An 18,701-nucleotide genomic window follows, 5' to 3' on the forward strand; every position below is an offset into this window, starting at 1 on the left:
GACAAAATTCCAGTTTCTTAGAAAGTGACTTCCCACAGTCTTTGACAAATATTGATATGCTCCTTTATATCTAGGTGTTTGTGTTGCTTTGCAAAATTGCTGAACATTCATGAATGCAACTGAAGTCTTCCTAAAAAGATGCCCTGATTATCTAGACAGTGAAGTATTTCTACAGGCCATCTGGAGAGAGACATATGTTTGCTTCTTTTGAAGTAGTTACACAACTAGCAAAGAAAAGATTCAAACTCAGATTTAATAAAGTTTTTCCAGGGAGAACTTGCAGACTTCTTGAAGTTGCTTAGTGCCTCAAATGTATTTATACGGTGTGTTTGACTCAGTTATTCTGTATGAGCGGCATCAACCAAGAGACAGAGTCCAAAACTAGTCTTACAACGAACAGCTCATTAGGATGCTGAACTCTAGTGAACTGTGGAAAAAAAATGCAGTCATATCTGCAGCATGGAAGAAAGTAGAAGCCTTCTCAGCCCTGTGTCAGTTAAATACATTTTTAATACTGCTGCTAACAAATAATAATTCTTTGATTTTCTTTCCGAAAGCTTTCAAAGTTGCTGGCAGCTCCAGTAACTCTTTCAGTTGCTATTGTCAGCTCTGCCAGTCTCTCCTAAATCTCACTACTCTCTTACATCTTTCTATCCAGAGCTTATATTTCTTGCCTTGGATTTGCCGTAAAATATGCCTACAATGTCACATAGGATTTTTTTTTCCCCCAAATCTACCCTCCTGTCTGAGCAGGCCCCTGTTGTGTTTTCTAATTAGGTAGTGTCCTTTGTAGAGAACTGGACTTTGAGGTAAAGGGGTGAAAAAAGGGTCACTGGTAATTTATTGCATGTATCAGGGCTGAGCTAGCTGGTAACTGTAAGACTGTAAACCTGAATAATTAGTTCTGTAGGAAACATCAGACGATTTGGTACTTCAATTCAGGTAGAAAGACAGAGGAATCTGAATCATTATCTCAATCTTATCCAACCCTCTCAGGGAGGAAGTGTTATAAAAACAGGTCATCTGTCAAAAATTCCCATGCCATTAATACTGGTAAGGAAAAGCATAATTCAAGAGCAGTCTCTGAGGTGGTTTTCTCTTCCTCTTTTGGGTTCACCTAAAATGATAGACTACAAAAATATAAACTAAAATGTTCCTTCAGAGACTAACCTTTCAACTTTAAATTTTCCAAAAGATTTGCTTGTCAGTTACCTTGGACTTGCTCCAACCAGATTGGTTCATTCATATGTATTTTCCTTACAAAATAGCATCAGTGTCATGAGTTCATTTATTGTCATGAGTTTCATTTATTGAAATCCGAAGTTTAGAGAAAGCAGATGGAGGGACAAAGTTTGGGTAACTCCCTTCATCTCTGTTGTTACTGAAAACTAGTTACTGAAGTGACTAACAAATACAACACTATTGTTATCATCAGAGTATCTAAAGTCACAATCCCATGTACAAAAAATCCATGCCTCTGGAAGATGATGACATGAACAGCTTTTCTGCAGAGCTGTTTGTCAGCAGGTCTCACATAACCCTACAGAGGAGACCAGCGCATTATGGAAGAAGTGCTACCAACAGCCCTGTAACAAGCATCCTGTGCAGCCTGGGGAAAATCATTCAATTTTTCTGTGCCTGGTGAACCAATAGTTCCAGGGAATTTTGCACAGCTTACTTCCTGAAGGAGAATACTGATGTTTCTCAGTTCGGTAAAAGAAAAACAGAAAAATCAAAAATATACAACTCAATAAATTGCAACATTACAGTTCAGAAGGAAAACTTGAAAAGGCAGTAACATAGTAAAAGTACACAGATAACAAAAAGAAAGTGTTCAGTCTCTCATTGAACTAGGCTGTGCAAAGGGAAACAGCAAGCATTTAGGATTGCCAGTCCACCATGCAGAGAGAGTTATCTCACCTGACTGCAGACATCTGCAAGTGAGGGTAGTCTTGTGGAGTCCCAGTACAGACTGAGGAAGACACCACCATTGTGCAATTCATCACAGCAGAGTTAGACACCTTTCTTGCAACAGGATGACGCTCCACTGACCGTAGGAAGACCCTAATGACTAGCTGAGATTAGCCTGAAGCCTGGTGAGCTTTATCAACTCTGGTTATGCTGTCCATAGACAACTCCTCGATGGAGCCAGTTTCCTCACCCAGTCCACAACTGTTTCCAGGGACTTACTGGCATAGGTACAGGGCTGTGTGCATGCCCCCTCTCAGTTCAGATCCAGCACCACCTCTCAAAGTGCTGAGTGTGCTAAAGTGGAGGCAGAGACTTCTACTAACTCTGCAGGAAATGTCTTGGGTCCAGCAAGACCAACACCAAGCTGGAGCTATCAGCCTGCTAAAGCTAAACCAGTGCTGTGCAGAAGCACTGAGGCATCTCTGAACTTTCTAGGCTGCAGGAGAACATAGTTAAGTGCTGTGGGACCCTTGCTGGCCTCGCTGCCTCAGGTAATGGAGCCAGCTCTGCTCCCACCATTGTCAACAGGAAAGACCACCTGCCTACCATGGGCTTAAAATTGTTGGTGAATCAGGGCCCCAATGCAGGGGTGAGACTGCTTACACTTTTAGAGCTCCTTAGACCACTTGGGTGAAATTTTGGTTTTGGAGAAGTCCAGCAGAGCATTGTTACGGATTTTTACACAACCACGATTTCATTTGCTGAAATAAGAGTTATACTGGAAACTTTCCTACAATCTTACTGCTCAGTCATCATGAAAGCTAAAATAAAGGTGCTAAATCTTAACTAAACTGTAGAATATTTAAAAAGTTAATTCTTTTCTGTATATGTTTAACAAAAACAAGGGAAAAAATCTCCCAGCTCCTTAATATTACCTATTACTATGCATATCTTCAATTCATGACTAACGTATTCTGATTCAATCACAGGGCATGTTTTAAACAATTCACTGCTGCATTATGTGCTGCACTTAAGATGTTCAAGATCTTAATTGTTTGTTCTCTTCAGTATTCCACACCCAAGAAGCTAATGAAAAATTCAGTCATGATGATATTGTTTATGACATATATAGCGGTGACACATGATAATTTCACAATCATTTCAAGACACGATGTGGTTTCTTTTGACATTTTGTGACAGGCTGTGTTATCAAGCACAACTGTTTGCATAGGAAACAACTGTAACATGTGGTCCTTGGGATATTATGTTATCTTCTGATAATGATGTCATTTACATGTGTACGCTATAATTAAAGACTATGAGAGTGATTCATTTGAGTAAGACTTATGAATCCCTTTCATCTAAAAAGGACAAGAAAACCTATAATCATTTGGGCACAGATCCTGAAAGCTACTTACAACCTACTGCAACTACACTGGGTGACCCATTAATTGAGGCATATGAACCAAGAAGCATTTATTTCTCAATAATATTACAGAAGCTTCACTTAAAATCATTATAATAATGATTGTTCTCATAGACATCAATGAGAGAAACAGGAATCTAGCAGTGCTCCAAAACCCTTTGTCACCCTGTCTCCTACTGATAGCATCCAGAAAACAATTACATTTCACCTGTCTACTTGACTAACCTAATGAAGCTGAAGACATGTAGACAGCAAAACCACCCCAGTTAATGCAATTCCCCCCCCCCCCCCCCGCCCTTTCTCCTAAAAGGCAAAAGACAGAAAAATATACTTCTAACATCCCGGCCTGCACGCCACAGGCATTATGAAGCAAACTGTCTTAAAGGCAGTCTCAGACACATGAACCTTTCTACATAACTGCAACAGTTTCTACCCCGCACTCTCTTATAATGGGCATTCTCTTGACCAGGTAAAATATAACCTAAAAATTACAAGATCATTACATTTTTGTCAGTGTTTTTCATTGTTGGAGACTTTGATATTAGCCATACTGCAGTTTTAGTATATCTGCTGTGCTTTTTTTGCAATCTCTATTCTATTTTCCACTGCTTATAGCTTCCTGAAAATGATACATTCAGACTCTCCCAAACTTGTTTTCAAGCCCAATGTTTCACTGCCCTCCCTTAAGTCTAGCAAAATCCCACAGAGACATTTTTGATTTACTTGAATTTTCAGAAGAATGTGTTTGGGCGCAGAGATTATTTTTGCAGAGATATTTGCATTGAGAAACAGCTACACAAAAATAGCTGGGAGTGAGGGACAGTTCCAACCTGCCACAGATGCAGTCCTCAGGAAAACTGCCTACGCTATGTCTAAAGAGATTAGAATTAGACTAGGTCCCACTGAAGACATTTGAAAACAAGCTGTTTGCATAAGCTAGAACTGATAAAGGCTGGGCAATTCTGAATTCTCCTAATGGAAGAAAACTCAGGGCAGCTACATGTAGCTACAAAGGCATAGAAATGAAGAGGAAATTCTGACTTCACATACGCCCTGCTGGCCCCTTCTTCTGTCTCTGCTCCAGAGACCCCCAGAATTGCCCTCTTTGAAGCAAATCAATGCGGCTTCGCAGCTGCTCCGGGCACGGGGGGTGGCGGCAGGACAGGAGGGAGCTGGGGAACCATGAGCGGGGCCATTGCCTGCCTATCCCTGCAGCCCCTAAAGCACAATTTCTGAACTGGACTTGGCAAAGCACTAGCTAGGCTTTTCTAGAATCAGAGCGGAAGGATATGTCCCTGCAAAACAGAACTGATAAACTGTTTTTTTGAGAAATACCACTGCCTTCAAATGATTCATTTTCTCTTCATGTGGAATTGGGAAACGAGTTTGGGAGTCCTGACCATACCTCTCCCATCCAACCACTTCAAACCTATACAAGGTCAATCTCATTAATTTTTCTGCTGCCTCTAATATATTGTTTTCATACAGTGACTATACACATTGTATACATATATTGCATAAGTAATGATTTATACACATCATTAACTTTGCTCTGAGGCTTGTAACACTGAATATGTATGCGCTAGCCCTTCTTACTCTGTAGCTCTGGAATAAACATCCCTGAACCTATTTCAGTGTTTTACATTTCCCCTATTTCATTGTGCACTGTAATTTTTTTAAGTGGAAGTGAATAAAATAACAATATATATTTGGATGGTGTAAACAGCAAAATGCACCAAAAGTCAAGAAATTCAAAATTAGAATTCCTAGAACTAGGGCAGTTTTAGCACCTATTAACATGAGACACTTAATTAAGGAGCCTACTTTAGGAAGTCATTCTCTCTACCTAATAAAAGTTTTATATCTATAGTCGTACAAATATATACCTAACCGTATCACTGCACTTCCATAGTTCATATATTGTTGTATTTCAAAAATATTATTGTGATTGTGTTAAAAATAAGCAATATACAATTGTTCCTCCTAGGCAAATCTCCTGATTCAGAAGAGAACACAGTCACATTAGCCACAGAACACATTAATATGAATCATATTAATTGTAAAGCCCTTACTATTGATCTACAGGAAAATTTTACAAGTCAAAGTCTATAATCTACATGTTATTCATCTAACCTATTTGAAATATTTTTAATAATTATTGATTATATCAATCCTTATCAAAACATTTTAAAAGAAAACACTTCCGGGAAGAAAAATAAAGTCTATATATCCACACCAAAACCACTGGAGCTGTAGAAGCAATCACTTATTACTTCCACAATATTTCAGTTATGAAGTATTATACCAAGTATTTCAAATGCAAGTAGATCACAGACTTAATTCTGAAAAAGCAAAAGCAAATGAAAAATTGTCACATTGTAAAAACGAAGATGTCAGAGTTTATTGTAAATTTGCAACCTTCACTTGACTCAGCAGTTTGAGGCAAACATGCTGATAAAGTTTTATTCCCAGCACATGAGATCTATGCCTTATAAAAGTTCTGCAGATGGGCTTAGCATTTAACACTGTACAAAATTTAGCTGAAAAACATATTTTTCCTGAAAATAATCAATAAAAACAATATGTCAAGTGGTGCTATAAAGTTACTTTTACATTCAGTATTCATGTTTATGTATGTGCATGCATGTGGATATTAGTTTTATACATATACAGAGAGAGTGCATGCATGCATACATATGACAATAAGAGACACCCAAATTTAAACATTTGTTTACCCACACACTTTGCACAATCATGCTGTCTTCTTCAACACAGAAAATCTGTGAATGTACAAATACTGATTTTTTTCTCCCTTGGTCTCCCTGTGGAAGGGACATATAACGTGGGTTTCTAATGTATTAAAAAAAACTTTTGCCTTTAAAGGAATAGTATGAAATGCCAAATAAATCAGATTTACAGCAAACAAATAATTTTTCCTGGAAAAATATCACAAGGTACACATATAGCATGCCAGATTTAATGCAATTACATGACTTGCATGAATGCTCTGAAAACGTCTCACTTACTATCTTGCTAAAACATACAACAATGTAAATTAAGTGGATACAGAATCCACATCTTAAACTTCTTGGGAGTATAAGAATTAAAGAAACTTCCCTACCTTCCCAAATCATTATCTCACCAATGACAAATTCTTCCAGCTAGGTATCTGAAGGATTCTTGAGAGAAAAATACCTCCACTGGGTTTATGGAAAGAGGCAGGGAGCAGAGCATCAAAAAGAGTACAGAACCTCCCTGAACCAGTTAGATGATTTAACACATTCCATATAGTGTGGCACTCTTGTTTCTGGGCACATTCCCACATTCATACAAGTAAAGTATTCTGGCATAAGGTAAGCAGAGAGAATCTGAAACGCATAAGTATTCCAGTATAGTTCCCCTCGAGGTCACTCTCATTTCAGCATAAACATAATTTTCACTAGGTTAGCTTCTGTCTCGTTGTGTGAAGAACAGGTTAATTCAGCGGCGAGTCAAGCTGTCTTGCCATAAGGAAGCTGGAAGTACATGATGTATCCCCTAAAAGTACTACAACTCCTGCTTGGTCCAGGCTAAAGTATCCCTGGATGACTCTGGGTTAAATCTGTTGTGCTTTCAAGTTCCTATGTTTCATACATACAGCTTCCTCATTCATATGCAGGAGCCAGGGCATTGCTTATTTCAAGCTTATGCTTTGGCCTTCATCTGTCCATTCTTGTGTTCTCTCCCTTTTAAAGTAATTTTAACTAAACTGCAAAAAGTCACTCTTTGTCCAGAAAAAGTGTCTGCATGAGAGAAGTATTGTAACACAGATAAGTAATGTTACTATTAGAATATACTAGAATAATTAGCAAAACCAGAAATAATCTTGAATATGGACAAGATACTTACTGGGAATTACAGAAGACAGCATTCATATATATTGGTATATACATGCAAGTACATAAGCACACAGTCTAATTATAGTGGCTGAAGAACTTACTGTGTATGAGCTAAGCCATGCTAACCGCCCAGGTTCATATGCCTGCCCACAGCTAATGGGAGGAAATTTAACCTCTCAAACTGTTGAGCAATAGCTTTACATTTGTCCCATGCTAGGCGCACACATGGATACCCACCACAGCTCAGCAGACGCCAAGCCACTTGCTCATCCATGCTAACCTGACTGCGTGTTCCAGCCCCTTCTTCCAGAAGGGAGCCTGATTTATTCTGTTACGGTACTTTAACAGGTGAAATAACTGGAGAGCAATGGCTTAGAGCAGATCACGGCAGCAAAAGGAGCCCAGTCATCCCAGTCAAGCTAAACAGAGAGTGGTGCCAGATGGTTATTCCTTCTGGCTAGGTTGCTTCTCTCCTTTCTTGTTATTTGAATTCCACTTTAAGTGCTTTGGGAGTTCTACCAGCTTCCTAGTAAAGGACCTAAGACCAGAAAGTGAGAACTGTGCACAATAGCACCTCTGTGCAATGTGTTATTCTGCTGGGAATCTCTAAATCAGGTCAATCCAGAAAGGCAAGGACACTATAAATATTCAAAACTCCGAACTCTTATTCGCATCAGTCAATCCACTGGTATGTTCCTCAAAAGATGGCTGAGAACAGACACAAATGCTACCTGTAGTCAGCAAAAATCCTGAGGGCACCCAGGATCATTATGCACTCCTCTAATGGTCTTCACCATTTAAATGCATGCTGACTTTTCTTAAAAGCTAGGAACTTCATTTAACTATTATTTAAGTCTCAGAGATCAGCATTTAGCAAACAGTAATTGGATTTTCAACAGCAATATGCAACCACTTATGAAAAGTCTGTTCTTTATTTCAGCTTGGCAAGTCACCACTTAAAAAACTGATAGCAGGAGTTTTTCCTTGATGAAAGTATGGGTTTCTGGTGTTAAGTGCATGGCAAGGAGCCAACTTTTACCAGTAGCAGGTGCAACAGTGATATGCTGCATCGCAAAGACAAAAATAGCAGAACAATGCTTTCTAGTGGAACATTTACAGTAATAGGCAGTCATTTAAAAAGACAGTTTCAAGATAAGACCAGAAATGAAATCTTGCTGCACTATTGCGTATGTGCATGTGTGCAATTACCAAAACCAATGACTAGTAATTAAAAGTCAGGAAAAAATACCTGTCTATGAGATGATCTTTCTACTGCTCTGAAGAGATGCAACAAAATGTATTTATGTACTAACTTCGTTGCAGTAATTTCTGTCTGTCTGTCTGTCTGTCTCTTTCACTTTTTGGTCACAATTTTATATCAGCTAACTTTCAGAAAAGATATTTCATCCTTTGAAAACCTTTGTCCTTCATGAGGAGAGAGACAGAGGCAAGAGGAGGGTTGTTTCTCAGGTACTTGCAGCTCAAAACTGTACATCACTTAGCAGAAAAATGTTTTTCAGTTGCTGTCAATATGACTTAGGAATGTATTTTAGCTAATTCAAAAAAATTTCAGAAGGGGAAGATTGGACTAAAAAGAATTTGCAGCACTGACTGAATGCCAGACTACTGATCTTAACTGGTGTTTTACTATTTGTTTATAAAGATTAACTACAACATTTGTTAAGCACATTCTAGTAACACTGGAGCTCGATTACACGTACTTACAGAGTATGGCATAAAACATATATGCATAAACTTTTCCTTAAAAGTTTAAGCCAAGTTTAAAAATAACAACAAAACCAAACCCAAAAGCAACTCCTCCCATCATATGCCGAAATACATAGATGTTGGTAATTGAAATCATTAATTTACATAAGTCAAAAAGAGAAAGATAGCTCACTGGACTTTTACAGGGTAATGGCATCACACGACATTTTGCAAAACACAGTTTGGAAACATCTGGCAAAAGTTTCAATTGTAAGAGCTTAACCTCTTTGCCAATACTCACCTATGCTGGGCAACTTCCCTGATTACCCTAGAACATACACATCTGCTTGCATAAGGAAATACATCATGGTGAAGACTCACAGCTTCCACAGTTAAAACAATTTCATAATAGGAATCATATGTACCCACTTCTACTGCACAAACTGCTCCGTTTTAATGTCTTGATAAATGTGTACAATAGGCAACTTTCATAAACATCTGAATTCCTAACTGATAACATTGTTTACTCTTTCACAAAGTCACCAGTAATGTTTCCAAATTTCAAAGTAAGGTAAACACTTTAATGGAAAATGCTATTCCACAAGTCAAAAACAGCCTTCACCATCTTTAGTGAAAGATTTGGAATACAAGCATTTATTTTCTCACTGAAAAATCATTTTTCTTTTGTAAATTGGGTTGTGTGTATCTACATCCATACATTTACATGATTCTGCTTCCTCAGGGGCTACCAAGAATTTGCCAGATGGAAGTTAAATGCTGAATAAATGATGCTACAGAAAATAAAATGAATTTCATAATGTTGTACATAATGCTGGGAGAACACACTTTCTACAAAGTAAATGGAAACAGTCAATTTTCTAACACAGGATGGAAATGAAAAAGAAAAGTGAATGTAAGACTAATTATTCTGTGGAGACAGTTAAAAAAATTGATTGGGTTAGATTAATTATAAGTAATTAGGATAACAGCAAGAGCGCATTCTTTCATTAACTCCTGGTTGGACAGACCTAATCGATTCATTCCTTAACCCTGCAGGCTCCTAATAAGATTTATCTAAAAATGGAGGCATGATTCTTTAGTTGTCTATACTGTGAAGACTCACCAAAATCAATTGCTGTGGTCAGAAGTGGACACAGAGATTTCTTTTTCCTTAAGGAATGTAAAAGCGACAGATTAAGATATGTTCAGGCATCACATATTGAAAAAGTATCTGAAAGAAGGGTACGAATGAAAGCTCACATGCTGATGCAGAGGTGAAATCCTAATGGTTAGGAATATAATTTAGGGCCAAGGAAACCTATTTCCCCGAAAGCAAATACATCTAGGCTGCTGAAAGAAAATCTGCATTTGCAAATCTTTCAATCTGATTGTATCTGATGAATTCACAGCAAGAAGGAGTATAAGAAAAAATGCCTTAAATTCTTTTGTGTACAGCATCTTCAGGTTGTTGACAGCTCTTCTTTCTACCTTGAATTTTCTGTTCCTTTTGTGTGCCTCCAAATGTGAACTTAGTTTTTGTTTTTATGTTGATTATCACAGAATCTACCCACAGTATTTATACTGAATATCATCATAGGATTTTCGAGGAGAGTTATGATCAAAACTACCATGTAATTCTTGAAAAACTATTTTTTGAAGAGAAAAAGAAAGTACTACAAAAATGACACTTTTCTTATATTTCACTTCTCTTGAAGACAAAATTGCCTCCTTTAAAAGAAGCTTGAAATTGCTCTGATGGAAGCAGTTGTATGAGATTGTCTTTGGCTAATAGTGACATTTGATGTGATATTTAAAAAGAAATACACTCTTCTCACCGAAAGCATAAAATATTTGCATATAAACTACCATTTTTACATTTTCCTTTTGCTACAGGAGAATTACACAGCAAAATATATGTAACTGATTTGGTATCTGTGTCACTTGATACTCAAACCAAGTATATATCCTATGAATTTGTTTAAGATACTGCAAATTTCTTAAATTTCCGTCTTACAACTCAATGGCTCTTTCTTTCCTTTTTTAGGCAAAAATTAATTTTTACACTAAATTGAAGCCATGGATAAATAATCAGCTATGGAGGAAAGATACTAATACAGATATTAATTAAAGAACAAAACCACAATATTTGATGGAGAATAAAACAAAAATCTTATTAATGATCCTAAATTCAAAATAAATTAACTAAAATAAGTATTGCAGTTCTGGTTCTAGGACAACACACAATAATCAAGAATAGCCAATAACCTTCTGAAACATAAGTCTTGTGCTGAAAAAGACTGTGGTTAGTTCATTCAAAGTACAGAAGAAATTTAATAATTTAAGCCTCTGACCATTATTGTTGCTCTTTAAATAGCATTCTGCAAATCCTGAAAACATCTAAGAATAAAAATGGAGAGCTCTAAAATGGACAGGGAGCTGTAAGAGCATCCAGCTAGAATATGGTTACAAAGATAAATGACACATGCCCTAAAGTTAGCATGGCTAAACACAGAGAAAAGAAATGAGCTGAAATGGAAGAGAAAAGAGAAAGGGAAAGGAAACATAGGACTATAACAGCTAGCTTTTCTGAAGTGGAAATAGTCACGTACACTGTACCTACCTGCTAAATTAATTTGTGTCCTGCTATTGCTTTACAATGCTCTCTTGATTTAAGTATATTTAATCTTTGTTAGAAAGCTAGCCCCAACTCATGATGACATTGCTAATATAAAAATAAGAATGATACCTCATGAGTGCATTTCCTCTTTTCAGAATGGATAATCCACTAGAAGCCAACTTTATACCCAGCAAATGCTCTGCACGCACACGCCCTCTCCCCCAACAAAACTAACATATTCACAGCTTCACCTATATTTTTAAATATTACTCAGTAAAATTGTTCAGTTTAGTAAAACGGGGTCACAGAAATCCAGGGACTTAACCTCTTAAAGTAAATATTCAAGAAAAATAAACCTGTGTACCTATATATGTGCTGCATTTGAAATCCATCCGACTCTGTGTAAATCAGTAAACACCACTACTGAATTATGGGCATGGGTAGTGATTAGCCATTATTCCTCTACCACAGGGATTAAAAAAAAGAAAGAAGCTACCAGAACACTGTCATGACACTATTTGTGTTAAGACACACTACGGTGTAGCTCACTTTGAAGAGAATTTAAAACCACTCTGTAATTTGCCTGGTTTACTATTTTAAGCAAACATCAGAAAAGTGTCTTTGCTGTATAAGTGTGGTGCATTTTGACGAGAATTTCTCAGATAAATGCTCAGATTTAATTACTGTGCCTACTCATTTCTCTCCCCATCTTCAGATTCCACATTCATTTGATAAACATCACTAGAACCACTAACTCCCATTACATCCAGTTCCAGACGCTTGGGACTTCACATCTGCTACAGAGATGCTTATCTGCTTCTGAACACCGCTTTTCTGACTTTGCCATTGCTCCCGAAGGAGCCAGCTGGGCTGGTGCCAGCGGGCCAGCCCCTCTTGCTCCAGGGGTATCTCCCCACTCTCCGAAGCAGGCTATGTGAGAATAATTTCCAAAATATTTCCTTTAAGAGAACAGCCTTTCAGGATTACCGGTTTATTATATTCTAACACTGCAAAGTTTGCAGTATTGTGGCAAATACCAAACACCGAAATATGAGGTCTTACTAGCTTGATGAAGGTTGTTATGAATGGAATAGCTGTGTAGCTTGTATCTACCACTGTAACACCAGCATCTCCAGTGGAGGAGGAGAGTGGAGCAGAAGTAAATTTCTATTCTTGTTTCAGCAGCTCCTAAACATTCAAAGGCAAAGGAGCTGCAATCCTTGATCCGAAATGAGCTCTGCTGCTCGGAGGTCTCCTGACCACAGTTGGCCAAACCTGAATGTGAGTTCATTGCAATCTGAGAGCCACATAACACCTTCTCTGAATAAACTGGTAATTTAATAGAACACAAGATGTATTAAGATGGAGGAAGGAGGGCATGCCGTTAAAATATCTATAGTTGTTATCTGGTCACTGTAAAGCTGAGAGAGGCAAGAGAGGGAACTATCCTGAGACAATAATAAATATGATACTATTGATACAAATGGAAAAGATTCAGCAGGGCCTATGTGCACCTTCTATCTGCCTGGCTATCTGGAGAGACATTTATGTTTCACCTTCCTGCTAGCAACATTGCTCTGCAGCTGGCCTGCAAGGCAAGAAAAAGGGCTGCTATTTTCTTTTCCTCCTTACATCCAATTAGAAAAAGGTTCTTAAAAAAAAAAGAGAGACAGAGACAGAGCGAGGGAAGTCCTTCCTCACCTCCCTTTTCTTAAGTGAGAGTATTGCAAAGATTTGCATACAAAAGCACTTGAATATTTGTACTGCAGTGCATCTGGCAATTATCTTACAAGAGAGAGCATTCGTTTTAGCCAGTTGCCACAGGCTTGGCATTACTGAGAGAAGTAGAGAGCATTTGAATGTACAGGAAAAAAGAGGGATATTCCAGCTTTCTACCAGCTACCTTGAACATACTTCACGTTTAATTTCACCCTGTTGCCACAGGCGCTGTGTTGTTATGACAGCTGATCTGCCATTGAATAGCTGTAAAGGAAAATCAACAAAGGATCGCTTCAGCGATTTTCAGTGCAATTTATTGGAGCTTGTATCTTGCGGCTGCTGCCGCCTGTCGGGGTAATGACACATGATGGGTGATTAAAGTGCAAGTCCTTAAATCAAAGCTGTGCCAATGGTCTGAAAAGGCAGAAAACAGCATTCAAACCTTGTTCATTTCTCATAGTGGGAGGACCTCATCAGGAAAAAAATGCGCTGTTATACTAACAAGAGAAAGTACTTGTGTCTAGGGAACATTTTCATGTTTCCGAGATTTACTGTAGCTTTCCTACAGCTTCTTTTAGACTGTGCATTTAAGGAAAATAAGTAAGTAATTAAAACAGATAGAGGGTATTACCATCCATCACCACTGACTTGGAAATTAGAACAGAGCTGTACTGCAGTTTGTTCATATTCTCATCATTTAACAAGGATTTTGTCTTTGTTTGCTAAGAAATAGGTGATAAAAGAGAGAGCTGCCTGTGATGGGAGTAAGGGCAAAAATAGGTAAGGGCATTTGGCCAGCTCATGAGAAAGACTTTGGGATATACGAGCACTTTTGGTTCACTGAGCTTATTTTTGTTATTCTGTACCTTTACCTACCCCTTAATTCTTATCAGATATGCAAGTAATCCAGCTAGAAATTTTTGCCCAATTCACCCATGGGCAAAAATGCAGTCTACCTGTGGCAGCTGTAAAGTAGTAGTGAATAAGTAAATAAATAAAAAAGCCCTTTGTTTAAAGATGAGAGAATGTTACAAGAAGAAAATAGTAAAACAGATTACACAATCAGACTAGGGGATTTGTTTTGTTTTGCTGTGGAAAACAGTATTTACAGACCATGGGACTGTGAAAAAAGGAACATGGCCATATTAAGGAGTATCAAAATAGCTGGGCTCAGGTGAATTTGACACAGTATGATTGCTGTTCTTCCTACAAGCATTTTCTGAAGGTGTTAGGGATGGTGAGTTTTATCTTCTTTTACAACATATCACAGGTAATCTATCTCTGCAAATGCAAAACAGGCAAAACTACCCTTGTCCATGTCTGGTGGGATATATGCCTTTTGGATGAGAAACTGGACATAAATGAAAGGCCAGCATCTACATATAAATGCTATTCTTTTCTTGCACAAGGAAAAGCAACAATTGGTCAGATCTTGACATTCTTGTATTTTTACCCAGGAATTATGTTCCCAAACACTCGGATGAGTATTTAGAACCACCCTGCTGAGCCAAGCACACAAGTTCTCCATCAAGGTGCACTGGCATTGCTGCAGGCATTGCGGGTAAAGCAACTTCGTTTAACCAGCCACCTGGGAAGTGCACCTTTATCGAGCTCAGAGAGTTTCACAAGAGGAAGTCACACATAGACTCCTATCCATTTTAATAAATAAATACTGCAGGGCTTCAATAATGTGGTGAAACAACTGTTAGCTAGCAGTGGAAGAAGCAGCTTCGCTACATTCAAAATGTCCCTTCATAAGCATCTTCCTTGGGATTTTGTTTGTGTTTATAATTACTATTATCTTTTATTTCTTGTGCAGCAGTAGCCACTTTTACAATCAGGGCCCCATTGTTCCATGAGTTGTATGAAGATGGAGAGCAACAAATCCCGCCTGGAGGAAGTCATGATCTAAACAGACAAGAGGGATGAGGGGAGGCAGAGGCAGCGGAGACACAGTGGGGCGAATTGCCTCAGTGGAGACCCAGGGCAGCGGCAGCAACACAGCACTAGGCTCCCTTTTGCACTGTAACCAGGCTTCCTTTCCCAGACAGCTTTTTTTCGGTTATTCTACCAAGCTCTTGTCATAGCTAACATTTTAAAAGAGGGTTTTTTTTTTAAATGTGAAAGTGGTAAAATTTATCATTAAAAGTATTAGCTGGGATTGCTATGTTCCTGCTGGAAGGAGATGTGGGTCTGACTGAAGCATATAGCTTTAGGTTTATGTATTAATCATGTATAATGCAAATAGTTAAGAAGTATACTTGAGAGGAAAGTGAATGAAGCAACTCTGTTTTATTGGCAGACAGGATTTGTTGGAAATGTTTTGGTGATCAGATTAAAACTTCTCAGTCTCCATCCTGACATGGAAATAAGTGATGGATTCAGGAAGTGGCAGGACTACCATGACTGCCCCCAATGGATTATTTACATAGGAACATAACAGACCTTACTGAAAGCTTGCTTTTCATGAGGGAATTTTTTCACAATACTGTTTTATCATATTATATATAGCCTGTAAAGTGGAATTAGGAAGTGTGACGTTTATTCAGATGAAGGCAGGCAGGCAGTCCATTTTAAGGAGACATCTCTTCCCCTGTGACTCCCAGGCAGCCTTTGAATAATTTTAGATCTTCCCTTCATGTTAAAGGCTCATTATCTTTTATAGGAATTCTTTAGAAGTCTTCTGATCCCAAACATCAGGAGTCATTTCTCAAGACAGCACTAGATTTCTTATTCCAGGTCTCTCTCATGGTTTTCTAATATTCTGTGTCTTGCTGAATATGGTATTCAAGAATTGTGTATCTTTTGTTCAGAATAAAAGAAAAAAATCACCAATCATGATCTTTATGTCCATTTCTTACAAGAAAAGGAGAAGGATAACAACCGCTAAGTGCCGATTCTCTGGTTTCATGGCTCCTGTTCTAGCACTGTGGTTCCTGATTCAGCATTGACTCCGGCAATTCTTTCTCTTCACATTTCTTTTAGTATTCACATCTCTGTCTTTCATCTTTTTCCTTTGTCCTCCCTCCTCAAATAATCTCTGATGAGCAAAAAGTTGGAGCATTTCTCTGAGGTGAAGGTGTCATGAAACAACACCATTCTGAGACACTAAATAAAGGTATAGTTGGAATTACTACCATTTCCTTCATAGCTTTGAGTCTTAGTAAGTAAGCTAAGTTGTTTTTTTTAGCTTGGATGAGCTGCATTTATATTCAGAAAAAGTCAGTTAGTTTTAGAGGCAGAAAGTCATGCAAGTATGCTAGGCCAGTGTTTATTCTTGCCACCCCTGAACTACCAATAAAAAGTAATCTGTCCTCTTTTGACAACAAAGGTAAATAGCTTTTCATTTAACATATAGAGGGTACTGGAAATGCAAGAAGGGTAAGGCCACCAGTCTAATTTAAGAGAAGATTTATCACAGAAACTATGGAAAGCAGAAATTTATCCAGCACTGTTACCAATAGAGTAGGTAGAATCTTTCTTTAAGCATGGAGGAAAAGAATCACCTGCACATAAAAGTGTTCATTTTAAGTTGATAGTAATGCCATCAGTGGTGAGCATCTGTATACAGGAAATATCAGTGTTACAAGGGATGGTTAACAGCTGGAGAAGAGGGTTTTAAGCAGACTGCAGTCATGTCTTTCTTACTGGAGAGGCAACCTAGTTTCAAGACCAGTGACTAAGTCTGTCTAAGCCACTAACTTTTTTTTCAAGTGATTTGAGCTACTGCTGTATGGCCTGTGCATGGACAATCTACACATAGACCGAAGGAAGACAGGAGGCCAATATATCACTAGGAAGTCACAACGACTTATTTATGTCAATCTTCGTTATATTTTGGAAGGCTGTTTCTTACCAACTTTGTCACCTAGGAACAACTGCCTGGGGTAGATTTCATCACCTTCTGCCTCTGAGAAAAGGGGGCATTTGGGTTGACCTTGTGGAGCAAAGCAGCACGTTATGCAGGATCAATTAATTGCTAACACTGTGACTTTCACAGAGGAAGCCTGAGGCTTTTATCTGGCAGTAGGGCTATCCCTGAGGGCTATCCCTGAGGATGAGTCTAGAAACCAGCTTGTGAGAGAGAGGGAAAGGCAGCCACTGAGAAAAAGAAAATAACAAACAATAGAGCTCATGATACAGTATTGGGGAGAATAAAGGCAGGTACAGGCCCGTAGTTTGGAGTCACTTCACCTGCTTAAATGCCAGTCATAAAAATGCTACCAGAACTGAGGATCAAGCTATACCAGAAGCCTACCATGGCCCTCTTCTGCTCAAGTCATTCCCCAAAGCAGCTCGTCTTTAATGCGTGCTTGATTAAGGCTAAGGCTATGCCTCTTCTATGCACACCTCAACACCCCAATAGCATTTGCTCTAATAGCTATGCTGACAGCAGTACGTGTGTTAGTGTGGATGTACGAGAGTACACATACACGTGTGCCCGCTATCTCAGAGCCAGAGGGGTTTTCATTAGATTCAAACAGCAACAGACTCTCCAGGGAAGCTCCTGCTCTTATTTGATAAGGGATGCTCTTTCATCACACATGAAACTGCATGCAGTGATCAGACAGGCACTGTGCATAGCTGCCAACAAGAGGAAAGCTGTTTTTCTGTAGCATATTACAGCAGCGTGTCACTGCTGCAATTGAAAACTGGTCCGAAAACGGTCAGTTATGGAAGCCACAGAAACTGGTACTTTTCCTGATCCACTAAAAATCTGCAATTATTCATTTGCTAGAGAGATTTTGAATATCATGTTATTTTTGAGAAGATCGAGCCAGTTATGGTAGATCAGAGTGGAGAAGACATTTTTGCTACTGGAGCTCACAAATCTAATACAGGTGACACTCTTCCTTTCAAAGAACTTCCAGTCATTCATTCTCTGACATTAAAACAAACAAGTGAACAACACCTGTAAACACAAATGTTAGTGGTCTAAAATACAGCTCTCCAAAGAGAGTAAGTTGGATTTTCCTTCCTTTTAGAGAAAAAATGTCTTTTTACTTTCAAGGGCAAACCTTTGCCAAGTTAACTGACATCCCAAAACTTCAAAGCACTCAGTCAATCTGCAAAAATCCTACAGGCATGAAAGTGCATGGCTTGGTGACCTCTGTCAGCACTGGTCTAAAAAGCCACCCAGGCACATCTGGTGTGCTGGCATGTCAATAGTCTCTTCTTCACTTTCTAGTGAGAAATTACATCATCTCTATGGCTTCTTTCATAACGCTTTCTCTATATTCTCTACTATGTTCACATTTGGGGGAGCTGTAGCTAACACACACCTTAAAACTGAATTGTTTTGTCTCTTGAGTCTAGAAAGTAAAGAAGACAGGTTGCGTTTGTGTATACATCCCAGATCCAACAGAATTAGGAGATGTGTTTTGTGAAAGTTATCTGCCAGTTGCCAAGTTAAAGTGACTACTGTAATTGCAACTTAGAGTAT

The 18,701-nt window shown here is 38.5% G+C and overlaps 1 protein-coding gene across 1 annotated transcript in view; it reads right to left on the reverse strand.

Moving 5' to 3' along the window:
* DSCAM (DS cell adhesion molecule) overlaps positions 1 to 18,701 on the reverse strand; it is a 389,570-nt gene that overhangs the window by 126,275 nt on the left and 244,594 nt on the right. The window lies entirely within an intron of this gene.

Source organism: Dromaius novaehollandiae, chromosome 1, assembly GCF_036370855.1.
Source record: "Dromaius novaehollandiae isolate bDroNov1 chromosome 1, bDroNov1.hap1, whole genome shotgun sequence".
Classification (NCBI taxonomy): Eukaryota; Metazoa; Chordata; class Aves; order Casuariiformes; family Dromaiidae; genus Dromaius; species Dromaius novaehollandiae.